Genomic DNA, 12,110 nt, shown 5'->3' on the forward strand with positions numbered 1-12,110 from the left:
TCCTTCCTTCCTTCCTTCTTTCCTTCCCTCCCTCCCTCCCTTCCTTCCTTCCTTCCCTCCCTCCCTCCCTCTCTCCTTCCCTCCCTTCCTTCCTTCCCCTTCTCCCTCTTCCCTCCCTCCCCTCTTCACCCTCTCTTCTCTCCTTTCTTTTCTTTTTTCACTTTCTTTTAGATGATGTTGCATTTTGTAGTCCAGGCTGGCCTCTTGCCTTAGCTACCACATGGCTGAGATCTCCGTCTTAAACACTACAATACTCCTATCTCCTCGGAGCGTTAATTTACAGAAGACAGAGGTAGCATAAGAAACAGATTCTTCTGTCCAATTGCCACTTTCTGTTAGGGAGTCTGACAGAATCACCACCACGCTCTCCCTTGAGAGTGCTTGGGTCTCACCCAAGACGGAAATGGCTTTTGCCTCTGACTGTTGTTCTTCACATGTGCCACAAGGTGGCTCAGGGTAGAGTGACCAGTCTTCACTGGTGAATTCCCAGAGAGTAAAAAAGTTTCAGGAATCCATTACAGCTTCTATCCTACTGGATTTCACTGTTACGCACTCACCTTAAAGAGTGAAGAGAGAGCCACACCTTGGTGGGGAGTTCAAAGTTGTACACACTGGTCTAAAATTTAAGCTGGCCTCAAATTTCCCATGGGGGTATTTGGCAACACCTTTACTTTCAAGAGACCAACTGCTTATTAGTCATTTGTTTTCAAGTGAGCAAATTAAATCCATAAAGAGCTTATAAAATTGGAAGCAAAGAAGTTTGTGGCTTTATTAGAAAAACCACTGGTGCATGTGCACGTACGCAGACACACGTGCTCACACACAATCACAAACACTCCTGTCACAACTGGCTGCTAATAGAGAACACCTGGATATGTGAAATGCCCCTCCAGCAATGGAGTTTGTAAAGAATGTCAAGGTTTGCTAAGTCGTTATCAAACTCCCCTCTTCCCATACCTTCACCTTCAACCTTTAGCTGATGAATCTTTACAGAAAGAAAATTCTGTTCAGGCTGTCGAAAGGTACCATGGGGTTTGCCTGCCACTGAAGCTGAAATGAACTTATTCACCCCTTTTAAATATTTAAAAACAGAAAAATCTCCTGATACAGGCAAATAGGTCAGGAAGAGCCAAAAAAAAAAAAGATATCTGAGAATATATCTGCCTTTGAGATCAGGACTTCTGCTCATACTCTGTCCATTTTGATTTACTTTCCTGCCCAAATGTGAATCACCAAGATCTTTCACAAAGAGTAACTCCTATGCCAAAAGTTTCAGGAAAAGGAGAGTTCTGGGGCAAAGGAATTGTGTTATATCACTCAGATGGGTGTTTTTAGCCTTCTTGTGGCTATATTTTTCCAAGCTCCCTGGGAAAGATCAACCTAACACATATACGTATATGTGTTTTATAACACGTATGCTGGTAATAGATACTCTCCCGACTGAACAGAATGAAGTGAGCATATAGACACAGGTAAAATGATGATAGAGGTATAAGGATAAGAGAAAACAAGGAAGATAGAAAACTTTTTAAACTCATCTGACAATTATACCTTGATTTGACTGTTCTGAGTAAATTGTGCCTATCCATTATATATTTCTTTTTAGAAACAAAAAATTGTTACATTTCCTTTCATTGGTTATGAGATATGGTTGTGAAGTCTTTGCTGGTGGGTCTTATTTGTAATCCTAGCTACTATGAAGGTTGAGATCTGAGGACTGTGGTTCAAAGCTACCTTGGGGAAGACAAATCCTGAGGACTCTTACTCCAATTAATCAGCTATTAATTAGCAAAAAGGTGGGGCTCAAGTGGTGTGACTCCAGCTAGCACAGTCTGAGTAAAAAACAAAACAGAAACAAAAACCAAGTTAGAAGAGGAGACCTTGAGTTCCAGTCCCAATACCCCCCCCCAAAAAAAAAACAAGAAAAGAGAAAAAACCCAGTGCAATAGTAATATACACAAGACAATATGTTGAAAATGAGCTGTTCAACTTGGGGGTGGGGAAAGTGGGGGGAGGGAAAGCAGGAGAAAATGGGGGAGGGAAAGTAGGAGACAAATGAGGGAAGGGGTCACAAGTGTGACAAGAAATATACTTATCACCTTACTTATGTAACTGTAACCCCTCTGTAGAGCACCTTGACAATAAAACAAAGGAAGAAAAAGACAAGAATAAGAGAAGAGTTGTGATAGAAGGAGCCTTCAAAATGAACATACAAACAGCCTCCAAGTCAAGGTTAATCTTTACTTTCATCTGGGCCTCCACCTCTGGATGATTTAGTTTTTAGGTAGCAACCAACCTAAATTGAATTAGAATTTGGTCTTCATGGGTAGAACTCTTGCATGGGAAGTTTAGAGAGCCATTTTCTGTCTTATAAGAGAGATAAAAGTTCTGTTGGAGGGGTAGGAGAGAGAGAGGAAGGGAAAGAGAGACAGGGAGAGAGGGAAGAAAGGAAGGGAGAGAGAGAGAGAGACAGAGACAGATAGAGACAGAGAGAGCGATTTTGCCTGAGACTGCCACAGGGAGAGGCACTGTGAAACTCACTGGTGAGTTTCTAGTCCCATAAATGAATGCCTTTGTAGACTCTTAGTGCAATCATAGTTGCATTGAGTTCCTTGAGTTGGCAAGTCTCAACTCAATTGCTACTCTCAATCTAGAACTTCTGAATAATACTAATCTCGATCTATCTACCCATCCATCTGTTTATCTATCATCTATTTATATCTGTCATCTACATTTATGTATCATTTGTCTATAATTCTAGCTAGCTATATACCTATGTTCCCCATTCAAGGTTGACAAGAGGCCTTCTGGATTTTTGTGCATAGTAAAATGAATAGAAGACAATACTAAAAGGATAATCATCAATTATCCAGTTATTAAACAAGCTCTATTTCTGTAGCAGTCAGCAGACAGAGCAATAATGTTTCTGCAGAGTTGATCCAAAGACCTCTTCTTCCTTTCCCTTTTACTAGGAATTGGCTGGTTAGCGTGCATGATCTGGGCCTTGCTCCTTACTGAAGTAGCAGGCTCTCTAAAATAGATTCAGGAACTTGCACTTTTAAGAATGCTCTGAATGAGTTCAGAACATATTGGAGTGTGGAAATGAATGGACTAAAGAATTGATATTGCCAGAACTTGGGTGATTGCTCTTTGGAATGTGAACATGGTCCATTCACACACCTGACTCTGAGCTAAGAATTCTTATTTGCTAGGATACCCGAATAAGTCTTTTTCTTTATGTTCACTTCACCTACCTTCCCAGTTGGAGTTATTAATCATATAGGTTGAGTAGCTTTTTGGGGACATCAGAAAAAGTTAGTTTGGAGGTTCCCTGGGGGCCATTGGCAAGATTTGGTTTAAGTTTTGTTTAAGCTGTTTAAAGCATCACTGGCACAAGACCAAGAAATGGGTGCTTAAGAAAAAAAATCAATGTACCAATCAATATGATGAATGCATGGCTCCATTAGCTACTTCCCGGTCTCTAGGATTTGAATGATGGTTTCTGTATTTTCTTTGTTGCAGGTTTCTGATGGAAAATTGGATCAAGGGAAACTGTTTGTTTTGAAGCTGCCTCATCTTATATCAATGGGTATTTGGACATTTCTACACTTGAAGCATGAGAGACTTAAAGAGCCTCTTGGACCAATGAGTCTGTTTTCTTTCCCTAGCCCTTCCAAGAGTTGAAGACTTCTTTGGAGATGAAATTCAATTACCTCTTACCTACTCATTACCTGGTGACTTCGTTCTATAAATTCATTCCTTTGCCAGGCTGACTTGAACATTGACTCTAAATTTTTTTCCTCAAGTGCCACATTTTACAAGTTTACTCTTGAATGAGGCATGCAGGTCAAATTGTTACTTAACAAAGGGAAGTTTAAAAAGTGAATACTTCTCTTCAAGTAATTCTGGAAATGGAGAGGAAATGATTCGTACACACAAAGGGGCAGGAGCTAGTGTGTTAAACTTCCATATTGAAGAGTAATGGCTTTACATAGGATGTAAGTACTCTCCAAACATGTTTTTACAAAACACACTTATTCTAGTTGAAGTAGAATTGTGGAGGAAGAGTTTTTGGTGCAGGGTTACAGTAACGAACTTTCTAACTCCTAACTAAACTGCAAAGGGGGTTTTCAGAAAGATCCTCTTCTTTCTGAGAGAGGTTAGGTATACCTACAATGAGTACTGAGTCAACATTTGGTTTTTGCTAAGCACTCAGTAAATTCTAGTTGAGATCTTGTACTAAGCTGTAGTTCTAACAATGAAAGTGGGACCTGTTTAGCACTTTATGTTTCTATTACACAGGAGAATGACCTGCTAGCTTAAGTGTCTGTACCTTTATTAGAGGTTATTATGATGTAAAGGGAGTTCAAGTCCTCAAGGATTCTAGTGTGTATGTGGGGAGGATCGTAATTGGCTTTTCTTGTTTCACTGTATTTCCTCAGAGAACACACAATAGGCTCCATCCAGATCACTAAATAAACCTAAGCTATGAGCCCCTCTTTTCCAAGTGTTCCTATAGGACATGAGAGGCCTGTGGGGGCTTATGACCTAGTCACTAAGTTGGACATAGAAGAGCAAGTAAAGGAAGGAGACTAGCAAGTCAGAGTCAAATATGTGTTTAGACAAGGACACTGAGCATGTGAGGAGGATGCTGAGGACAAGTGGAGAGAAATCCAGGCACTGTGACTAATGTATAGATCACAGTTACTTGGGAAGCAGATCAAGAGAATTCTGGTCAAGGCCAGCCTGGGCAAAAAGTTCACAAGACCATATCGGAACTAATAAAAGCTGGTATGGTGGTTCATGACTTTCTTCCTAGTGATCTGGGAAATGTAAATAGGAGAATAAATTGGTTTAGGGTGTACTGGGCACAAATGTGAGACACTATTTGGGAAAAAGAGACTGGTGCTTAAGTAATAGAGTATCTGATTGGCCAACATAAGGCCCTGAGTTCAAACCCTAATATAGGCAGAAAAAGAAATTGTGCATGACAGAGAGTACGTTTATAGCAATATTAAATGTGATCCAATGCCAAATTGGGATAAAATGGTAAGCAGGTTATTTTGTCAATGTGAAGTCTATTTTAGTTACTTATATTCTATTACTGGGTTTCCTCACCATCGAAGGAAAAATAGAATTATATATATGTATATATATTTATTCTCATGGAAAAACATGACTGCATATCAATTAGATAGGGCAAAGTTTGTTTATCCTTATTTAAGAGAGAGTGACTAATACATGGAATGAAAGTCATACTTTTCTTTTTGGTGGTGTTTGTTGGTCATGGGGCTTGAACTCAGGGCCTGGGTGTTGTCCCTGAGCTTTTTTGCTCAAGGCTAGCATTCTGTCACTTTTTTTTCTATTGTGAAAATACCGTACAGAGGGGCTACAATTACATGGGCAAGGTAATGAGTATATTTCTTATCAAGCATTGTTGCCTCCTCCTTTGTTTCCCCTTCCCATCCCATCCCCCCTCTCCCCCCCTGCACCAAAGTTGTAAAGTTCGTTTTTTGACATAACGTCTTGTACATCTCATTGTTGCAATGGGTCCATCTGTATCCCTATTTAAACAATTTGTTTTTTCCCTTCCCCTTCACAAATTATACCAACATCAAATACAGTGAAAACAGGGGTTATATAGTGGGGGAGGGCATTCTACCATTTTGAGCCACAGCACCACTTCCAGTTTTCTGGGGATTAGTTGGAGATAAGAATCTCATGGACTTTCCTGCTTGACTGGGCCTCGAAACTCATTCCTCAGAGTTCAGCCTCTTAAGTAGATAGGATTATAGGCTTGAACCTCTAGCATCCCGTAAAGCTAGGCTTTTCTAAGAGGTCCATATTTATGAATTTCAAATGTGGAAATTTCCAATGATTTAATTTGCTAACAAGAATGCCACACCCTTAATTTAACCTCCCAAACAACAATTGTTCCACTAAATGCTCTAGGCTTTTAGAATTGCATAGTAGATTCTGGGAAGCAATTTGTCAAACACTACCAAAATTGAGCCTGAACTAGATTAGCCCGTTGACCTAGTAATTCTATGTCTAGAAATGTAACTTATCCACATTAGAAATAATCTGAAACAAAAAGATGTTCATTTCAGTAGTACCTAAAATAGTAAAAAAAAAAAAAAGGTATGTCCAAGTTGTGTGTAAATTAAATATTGCATATAATGAAAGTCAGGTATAATCTAATAATAGATTATATAAATGTCATGAAATTTATGCTGTAAAGTTAAGAAAGGTTCCTGTGATAGTTAAGAATATATCTTGATATGTTATTGATTGATACCTGGAATAATATATTAGCAATGACCATATAAAATCTGTGGAAAATGTTTATAGGAAAAATTGCAAAAGTAGCTGGGTATGGTAGCTCAAGCCCATAATCTTAGTAACTTGGAAAGCAGAAATCATGGAATTACAGTTCAAGGCCAGCCTGCTCCTACAACTAACCAATACTTAGGCATGGTGGTTCATGTCTGTTAACCTAGCCATCAGGGAAGACTAGGAGAATTTCAGCCTAGGCTAGCCTGGACAAAAAGTGAGAACCTACTTGGAAAATAACCAATGCAAACTTGCCAAGCACAAGGCTAAATTAAATCCTCAATATTGACAATAAAATGTAGAGAGGTAGAATAATATGTTAGTATGTTAATTGGTATGTATTACTACCACTGAGTGTGATCGCTAACAGGAGGGATGATTAACAAGGCATCGCTAGTAGGAGTGATTGTTTCAGTATTTCACAAATTTTCTACAAGATTATTACCTTAAGAAGAAAAAGGCCTATGGAGTTAGAAAAAAGAAACTTAAGCATAGTAAAACTTATTGTTGCTTCTTTCCTCATTGACTTAAAGGTCCTGATAAATTTTCTATCAGGCATACAGAAGGCAAAGTTGTGTCACACCAGAGGGTCTACTTTGAACGTATTCCACAGATGGGAAATGATGGGGATGTGGGATCAGAGTGGACCAGAACATTCAAAGTTCTGCTGCAAATGCCGAGTCTTCCTAAGAGGGCTGATCAAATCAGGGCAAGCAAAAGAATCTAGTTGGCTCTGGAGCCAGACTGCTTGGGTTCAAATTTTGGATCCATTATTTTCTGTGTGAACTGGAAGAACCACTTTTTATATTCATGCCTCCTCCAATAGTCGGGGAACCAGTGTTTACCATGACCTAGCTATTTTGAGCATAAAGCATGCACATGCAAAGCTCTTGGAAGTACTTGGTTGGTAAGAATGTAGCAAATGGGAGCTATTACTAAGTCAAAGGTTCCAGGTGGAGGCTTTGCTATAGTTCATCTGTCAGCCTTCCTTGGCTGCTGAGCCTCAGCTACAGTTTCTTCACTTGTCTGAGTAAGAACACGTGGGATGTGCCACTTAAATATATCTTTCTAAATTTTTTCTAGAAAGGAAGAAAAATAATAAGCAGGTTCACAATTATTCATACCCAGGCACACTTTTTTTTTTTAATAAACCAAGGACATCTTGCTTATACAGATGACTAGTTCAATAATAGGAGGGTAACTTGAATAAGTTAATTTGCTAATTTTCCATTCTGGCCCAGTGAAACAGCCAGTCTTTTGTAAGGATGCTGGTGTATTATTTTTGTTTGCCAAAGGAATGAGCTAAGCCTTAGAAAGGGAAGACAATGAAGGGATATAAACAGGAAACATAAACAGCAAACAGTAAACAATTTTATGTCAGTTTGATTTAGCTCATGTTTAGTAGTTACCAACTAATAAGTGAGTCTAGAGCCTTGAACCCCAGTATTATCTGGGCATACTATAATGTACATGTCTGGAAAATGTCTCTATCTCTTCTGAAAGAAATTTTGAAAACCAACACACATCACTAATTGCTTGATAAATATTCACACAACTAGAACTGCAAGTGTATATTTTCCTCAGTTGACATTATACTGATATTTTCTCTTAAAAATATATCTGGGTGAGTTTAGAAGCCAGGTCCTCCAGTCCCCTTGAAATGCAGTCTTCTTGAGAAGCCGTGCTACATTAATTCTATTGAAATATATGCTCCACTTGTTAGTGAAACAAAACAATTTGAATTCGCTAAGGTCACACTAAACCAGGCCTTTGCTCTGAAGTTAAAGGCACTAAATAGATCAAAACATTCTTTGTAATGCCCTTGAGTGATTCATTTATTGCACTTAACTTTCTCATTACTTAAATGCAAAAGACTAAAGTTGAAGAGGCCAAAACATACATTTGGAAATTTCAGAAAACATAATAGGCTGAGAGAGATAATGTAATCCTTCTCCATGAAGAGCAGAGCTTGAATATCTTGATTACAGCTTCTCTACCCATCCCTCACACATTCAAATCCAATATATGTGCTTTTATTAATGCGTGAGTGCAGAGATATGCATAAATGAATATTGATAAGGCAGGATACTGTATATTTATGAGATTTTATATGTTTTCTCTTTATGTTTTATTTGTATTTATATCCAGTGCTGCATACTGTATAGATGTGTTCGAAAGTATAGCAGCAATGAAAAGAAATAAGATTTTAATCGATTTCATAACATTTTGCAACCCCCCCACCCCCGCCCCACCGCCACGTACCACTCTTGACTTCACCAGTGTACATTTAATGGGGAGGGAGGTGACCCTTTCTATTGGTCTCAGTGAGAACCTGAAATAAATATTTTAATGCTCAAGTGATATTTTTTTTTAAAAAAATAAACAACCTCATGCTATAATGTAACCATATCCTTGAAATTTTACGTGCCTAAAAGTCAGAAATTTGGAGTTGTCATAGTAACATTAATTCTGGCCCTTTCCAAAAGTGTAGTATTTTGTCATATAGCATAAAATGTTAATGCTCTTGCCTCGGTGACTCTGCAATGAGACGGAGTTACATTTGCCATGGAAATCATGAGTGTGGAGAGCTTTACTGTCGACATTTAAAATCACAGGCATCACACGTGGCACTAAATTTCCCTAATTAAAAACAAATCCAAGACAGAGCAACAAACTGGACAAAAGGGCAAAGAGCAAATTAAAAAAGGGCAAAGAACAATAATAATTATTTTTTTTGTAATGAATTGAACAAATGGAAGAAAGAAAGAGGAAGATGGTAAAACATTTGCACATTTGCTAGGAGAAACTTGGTGACCCAGACATGTTTATTCAAATATAGTACACATTTGAACAAAAGCTCCCAGCACTAAGGTTGCTGCATTTTGCCATGAAAACACAAGTCTCTGTTCAGCAAAGTAACATCTGGATAAAATCCTGCAGCAAGCAAACAAGGCAGAGTGTCATGTTTCTGTCTCCAGAGATTGTCAAAGAGGAAACAAATAATCATCTTTTGTGGAAGAGTTAAACACATTCCTGTCTGAAGAACTATATTCAATTGGAGATTTTTTTTGTCTTTTGAAGTCTACAATTTTATGCTTCTTAAAATTTAAAGTGAGCTGGGTGTTGGTGGCTTACACCTGTAATCCTACTACTCAGGAGGCGGAGATCTGAGGATCTTGGTTTGAAAGCCAGTCAGTCAGGAAAACTTATGAGACTCTTATCTCTAATTAACCACCAAAAAGCCAGAAGTGGAGTTGTGGCTCAAATAGTAGAGCTCTAGCCTTGAGTAAAAAATCTAAGGGAGAGAACCCTGTCCCTGAGTTCAAGCCCCAGTACTAGCACTAAATAAATACATAAATAAGTAAATAAAGAAAGTGAGTATTTCTCAATTTGTATACATTTCGTGGGCCTGAGCTGTGATGGGGCGCAGGTAAAGGAGAAGTGTTCTTCATCGCTGTTCTTAAGTTTCAAGCACAGGGATAGAGAAAGGTGATGAATAGGGGACAAGATAAATTGGCCTACCTCTCCTTCAGTCTCTGAGAGATCTGATGATTTTGGCTGCATCTCAGATGAGGATATTTTGACACTAGCAGCTTTCCCTGTAACCAGAGTTAACCTAAGTCTATATCCTAGTCTGTTATAACAGAGTACCCAAGACCGGGTCATTTATAAAAATCAAAGTTCATCTATTGTAGTTCTGGAGGCTGGGAAGGTCAAGACAAGAGAAACTGCATCTAGTGAGGTCTTCTTGCAGTGTGGCTCTTCCTGACTGGGTGACAGAAAGCAGAAAGAGGAGAGAGAGAAAAAGAGGGCAGACTTGGTTTGATATTCAAAACCCACCCATGCAATAACAAATCTCGTTCCCTGAAGTAATGACATTAATCTATTCATTGAACACAGCCTCCATGATTGAATCATTTCTCAAAGAAGTGGGTGGCATTAAGGATTAAGTTTTCAGCGAAATTTGTGGGGCCCATTCAATCTATAGACGTACATGTGGTTTTCTGAAGCATATGTGCTCAGTGTTTTGATTCCAACACTAGTCTCCCATCTTTAATTGAGCCCAGTAATGATAATATAGTAGTTACACCTCCATTATTTTCTTCAGTATTTTTTTTATTGGCATACATTAGCGGATTCCATTCTGACCTTACTCTATATGTATAAAGTGTGTCCTGATTAACTCACATCCCTTCTATCACTCTTATCTATCTTACTCTTCAAAACGATTTCAACAGGTTTTATTGTTCCATTTTCATACATACAAACACATTTCTTTGATCCTATTCATCTATATTCATCCTTGCTAGCTCTCCTCCATCCTACCGGCATCTATCCCTTAACAGACCTGCCCCACATTTCTGTCATTCATTTTTTCATTTTTTTTTGTGTGTGTGTCAGTACTGGGCCTAGAACTCAGGGCCTTTCACTCTCATTTGGCTTTTTTGCTCAAGGCTGGTATGCTATCACTCTATCACTTGAGCCACAGCTTTTTTTTTTCTTCTGGTTTTGCTGGCTAATTGGAGATTAGAGTCTCATAGACTTTATGCTCTGGCTGGCTGGGGCTGTGATTCTAGGATCTCAGCCTCCTGAGCAGTGAGGATTATAGACAAGAGCGTACCAGCCCTGGGCTCCATTTCCCAATATTTTAATAGTGTGTATCAATTGCACAAAGAGGCTCCACCATGATGTTGCAGACATACATTTTTTTTTTCCAGCTCTGGGGCTTGAACTCGGGGCTTGGGCACTGTCCCTGAGCTTCATTTGCTCAAGGCTAGCACTCTACCACTTGAGCCACAGCGCCACTTCTGGCATTTTCTGTGTATGTGGTACTAAGGAATCGAACCAGGGCTTCATGCACGCTAGGCAAGCACTCTACCACTAGGCCACATTCTCAGCCCAGACATGCATATTCTAAACATTGCTCAGAGCAATGGTCTCTACTCCTTTCTTCCTCCCAACCCTTCAACCTCCTATTGATCAATAGCTTTCATTGAGACTCCTTATGCCCATACATAGTTGCAATGTATTTCAAAGTTATTTACCCATCTTCTCTCTCTCTCTCTCTCTCTCTCTCTCTCTCTCTCTCTCTCTCTCTCTCTCTCTCTCTCTCTCTCTCTCTCTCTCTCTTTCTCTCTCTCTCTCTCTTTTGGATACTCTAATGTTTAGAATCAATTTCTGTGTATATTCTATGTCTCCTCTCTCTTTTTTTTTTTTTTAAATCCAGTTCAGTCTATCCTTCTTTTCTTCCTCTGTTCTTTATTCTAAAATTCTTCTCTTGGCAACCTTTTTATATCTGACTCGAATTCCCATTTGCACAAGAATGGCTAGCCAGAATTCTCATAGAAGAATCTGTGACAATATTAACTGGAATCCATCCATATAATGAAAGTTTCCTCCTCCAGTAGGAAAAAAAGGCCATTTTAAAGAAAACACTTTTCCTTTGTGTATACTATATTCTTTTAAGTCTTGAACGTCTGTCTGTTAAAGTTGGTATATGCACTTTAAGTGGTAGTTTTCCCCTTCCTACAAAAGCTGTCATTAAATTGATGGTGCGCCTTAAAATTTGAAGGCATTTTAGAACTCAGGATATATAGTTATTTTGATATCTTTCCAAGTCTGTTCTATCCAATATCTGAATTTGTAAAGGTTATCCTTTCCTTAAGAAATAGTTCTGGGGATGGTGCTATAGATAATAATCTTAATTTTAGTTACTAGTCCACTTCTCAACTCATTTCCAACCCATTTTGATTCAGTAGTGAAGGCTGAAGGCTTGA

At 38.8% G+C, this 12,110-nt stretch overlaps 1 long non-coding RNA gene across 1 annotated transcript in view; it reads left to right on the top strand.

Annotated features, from left to right (window-relative positions):
• Nucleotides 1-3,721, top strand: part of LOC138824525 (uncharacterized) — a 51,721-nt gene extending 48,000 nt beyond the window's left edge. The window contains exons 2-3 of the long non-coding RNA XR_011371110.1: nt 2,130-2,232; nt 3,523-3,721. This is a non-coding gene — a long non-coding RNA (uncharacterized lncRNA). The remainder of the gene's footprint in view (nt 1-2,129; nt 2,233-3,522) is intronic.
• The last annotated feature ends 8,389 nt before the right edge of the window (nt 3,722-12,110 follow it).

Source organism: Dipodomys merriami, unplaced genomic scaffold (genome assembly GCF_024711535.1).
Source record: "Dipodomys merriami isolate MVZ:Mamm:240054 unplaced genomic scaffold, mDipMer1.0.p SCAF_13, whole genome shotgun sequence".
Classification (NCBI taxonomy): Eukaryota; Metazoa; Chordata; class Mammalia; order Rodentia; family Heteromyidae; genus Dipodomys; species Dipodomys merriami.